Below are 4,268 nucleotides of genomic sequence, written 5' to 3'. Positions count from 1 at the left end.
ACCAAATCAACTGAGAATACATCCAGCAAAAATATCTTGTAAAAATAAAGGTATAGGGCCGGCCCCATGGCTCACTCAGGAGAGTGCACGCTGGTAGCACCGAGGCCGCGGGTTCGGATCCTATACAGGGATGGCTGGTGCACTCACTGGCTGAGAGTGGTGCCGACCACACCGTGTGGAGGGTTGTGATCCCCTTACTGGTCAAAAAAGAAAAAAAAAAAGTGTAATAAAAGACATTTTTCTGGTAAATGAAACTTAGGGGATTTGTTGCCAGTTGATCTAAGAAAAGCAGAATGAATAGAAATAATAAAGTTGTAAACTCAGAAACATAAGGACTGAAAATTGGGAATAGTAAGTGGAATATTTAGTAATGATAAAATAATCAGATCATAACTTCATAAAAATCCTAAATGTCAGTGCACCAAAATTTATGATGTGGCCACTTCGGGGCTCAGAGCTATGGCGGGGTGGGACGGGGCCTCCGTGGGGCTGTGCAGCAAGGGCTGGCTCAAGCAAGTTCTGTGGACAAGGATTTAAATGTCCAGGAGCAGGAGAAGCATGATCTGACGCCAGCGTGGCCTAGGGGCGGCACGGATCCCACCACTCAGAGCACTCAGCCAGCCACCGCCTCCGGCCTCCAGGCTTCCCGCAGGCCACCTGCCCTGGCTGTGGCTTGTGCGCGCCTGCCACGCAGACTGCTTCGAGCTTGAGGTGGAGCCAGAGCTCTGCGCTTTCCCGATGGAGAAGAGGGAGTGGGACGTGAAGGAATGGGGCATCGGCAAAGAAGGCCCCGATCCAGGAAAAGGAAGGCAACCTGACCTTTTTTTTTTGAAGAAATTGCCAAAATTGATGGGACTGTGAGAAGCCAGCGTGGCAGTCAGCCTTGGGACGATAATACAGTCTGTGCAAAGCCCGGCTCCTTGATCCCCACACCTGACAAGAAGATGAGCTGGTATACACGAGTTCTAAATCTGAGCCTCGGAGTTTTTCGTCATCCAGAGCCTTAGCACTGCCTATACTGAACTGGGCAAATAGAGAGGACGTTTGAAAAATCATGTTAAACAAGAAGATTTACTTAAGGGGTAATAATAATTTTATGTAGTGCACCCTCTTCTGCAGCCTAAAACGCGAGCACTTTTTATGGACTGGTTAATGGACGTGTGTGAAGACTGTAAATTTCACAGGGAGACATTTTACTTGGCACAAGATTTCTTTGATAGATATATGGCAACACAAAAAAATATTGTAAAACACCTTTTCAACTTGTTGGGATTTCATCTTTATTTATTGCTGCCCAACATAAGGAAATCTGTCTTCCTAAATTGAACCAGTTTGCCTATGTTACAGATGGGACTGTTCAGGAGAAGAAATTCTTACCATGTAATTAATGATTATGGAGGCCCTTATGTAGCATTTAAATCCCCTGACCATTGTGTCCTATACATGCAGGGTGCATATCTAAATGACTTATATGAAGTACTCGTGCCACAGTATCTCTAGCACATCTTCATACAGATGGCAAAGCTTTTAGATCTCTATGTCCTGTATGTTGGCTGCTTAGAATTTTCTTAGGGTGTACTTGCTGCTTCTGCCTTTTGTTATTTCTCTTCATTTGAATTAATGCAAAAGGTTTCAGGGTATCAGTGGTGTGATATACAGAAATGAATCAAGTGGATGGTTCTGTTTGCCATGACTTTAAGGGAGACAGGGAGCTCAAAACTGAGGCACTTTGGGGGGGTTCCTACTGAAGATGCACACAACATACAGACCCATATAAACTGCTTGGATTTGCCAGACAAAGCCCAAGCGAAGGAAGCTATATTGTCTGAACAAAATAGGATTTCTTCTCCTGCTACCGGGGTCTTCACCCCACTCACAGATCAGTAAGAAGCAGGGCAGTGGGCTGAGAACAATGTGACCACACCAGCATTCTCCACCAAAGACAGTTGTGTGGAAATGCCTGCTCAAAATCCCCTTCTGTTCACTGCAGCAAAGGCATGCATTAACTTTTACAGATATTTAAATGGAGTGTGTCTCTTCCACAGTGGAAGTATTTCTGTGGAGGCCATTGGACAAGGAGAAGTGTTTTTTATTGAATGCTTAGATTTTTTTAAACAAGTGGGTCAAGTACACCAGCCACCTGCAGAACATCAATGAGTGCTCCAGATGCTTCTAAGGCAGGTGATACTTGACTTGATTGACTATTCACACGAATGACAAAGGCTTGAGTTGAGGGGTGCCACTGTTGCTGTTGTTCCCCCTTGGGTGTTGTGGGTTGTGTCTTACTAAGTGGAACACGTGGTTGTGAGGAAATGTGATGCAGAGCCAACAACCAGCTGGGCTGGGGTCCTGCCTCATTTACACTATCAGTTGACAATGTGCAGTGCCTTTTACGAACTCTTGCAAGTGCTGCTAGGTCTACTCGTGTTTTAATAAAGATAGTACTATCTTTGAGAAAAAAAATTGTGCTGGAAAGAGTGATAGAAACAAGGAAGAAATAAATCACAATCACGGGTGGAGATTTTAAACACTTTCTATCAGCAATTGATTAAATAAGTGAACAAAAATCAATAAGGATATATAAGATTTGAACAATACAGATATCAACCACAATGATCTAATATACACTTATTGAACATTACACCTAAAAACTTCTGAATACGTGTTTTTTTTTTCCAGAACACATAGAACCTTTACTGTAGTAGACCATATACTGAGACATTAAAAAAAAGCCCAATAAATATTGAAGGATTGAAATCACTGAAAATATTCTCTGATCACAATGGAATTGAATTTGTTATTTATCAATAACAATAAGACATGTAGAAAATACCCAAATATGTGAAATTAAGCAGCACAAGTCTAAATAGTTCGTGGGTTAAAAAAGGATTCAAAAGAGAAAATAGAAAATATTTTGAACTGAATGATAATAAAAACACAACATATCAAAATATGTGAGAGACTCCAAGAGTGGGGGAAAGAGGAATTTCAGAGCGTCAAATGCTTATATTAATCAACAAGAAAGAAGATTTAAAATCAGTGATCTGACTCCCACTGTAAGAAGCAAGAAGAAAAAGAGCGATGTAAACCAATAAAAATAGAAGATAATAATGATAAAAAATCAATAAAACAGAAAATAAACAATAGAGAAAACCAATAAAGACAAATATTTGTTTTTAAGAAGGTTAATAAAATTGATAGATCTCTACCAAGAATAATCAAGGAAAAAGAAAAACCCCTAAATTTTCAGTATTAATAATAAGAGATGTTATCACAGATCATGTTATTAAAGAGGTAAGATGGGAATGTAATAAAAAGCTTTATTCCAATATATTTGAAAATATATATTAAATGAAAAAAGTTCCCTGAGAAACAGAATTTACTGAATCTAAGACAAAAAGAAAGAGAACATCTGAATAGCTCTACAGTAATGATAATTTGTTTTAAGACAATAAATAATAAATATTAAATAAATAATAAATAAGACAAAGTAAAAATAAAAATAAATAATAACATATTTTGTTTTAAAAAACCTTTCCATAAAGAAAAATCTTGGTCTAGAAGGCTTAGTGAATTTTATCAAACATTTAAAGAAAAAATTGTCAATCTTATATAAAATCTTTGAGAAAACAGAGAGGTCAATAGTTCCCAATTTAGTTTATGAGGTCAGCATATCCCTAACCTAAAACCTTACAAAGAAATTACAAGAAGAGAAAATTACAGACTAACTTTACTCATAAACACAGACACAACAATTCTTAAAATTTAATAAAGTCTGCAACCTCTACAAAAAGATTATTATATTATGACCATGTAGAGTTTATCCCAGAAAAGGAAGACTGGCTTAATATATGAAAATCAAACTGTAATTAATCACATTAACATAATATAGATGAATAATTGTATATTTGTATCAACAGATACAAATAAAAGATTTGAAACATTCAACTCCTGTGTGACAAAAAACCTCCAGGAAATTAGGAATAGAAAGAAACTTCCTCAATTTGATAAAGGGCAAAACCAAAAAGTTATGGCTAACATCATACATAGTGACATTATATACTTTTTTTTCTAAGAATGTACTCACCATTTCTATTCAGCATTGCACTGGATGTCCCAATCTTATTAAGAATTAATAAAACAATGGAAAGAAATGAAAGGCATAAAGACCAGAAAACAATCGGCCTAACTACATTTATTTGCAGTTGACATGATAGTCTTTATAACAGAGAATATTTAATTCTGTTCTATGCTCTTTTCTCAGTCCA

At 37.5% G+C, this 4,268-nt stretch overlaps 1 pseudogene; it reads left to right on the top strand.

Annotated features, from left to right (window-relative positions):
- The first annotated feature begins 834 nt into the window (after positions 1-834).
- LOC103581595 lies at positions 835-1,887 on the top strand (annotated as a pseudogene).
- Positions 1,888-4,268: the final 2,381 nt, after the last annotated feature.

The sequence above is a fragment of the Galeopterus variegatus genome, unplaced genomic scaffold (genome assembly GCF_000696425.1).
Source record: "Galeopterus variegatus unplaced genomic scaffold, G_variegatus-3.0.2 Scaffold13429, whole genome shotgun sequence".
NCBI classification, from domain to species: Eukaryota; Metazoa; Chordata; class Mammalia; order Dermoptera; family Cynocephalidae; genus Galeopterus; species Galeopterus variegatus.
This window is presented reverse-complemented; position numbering and strand designations above follow the sequence as displayed.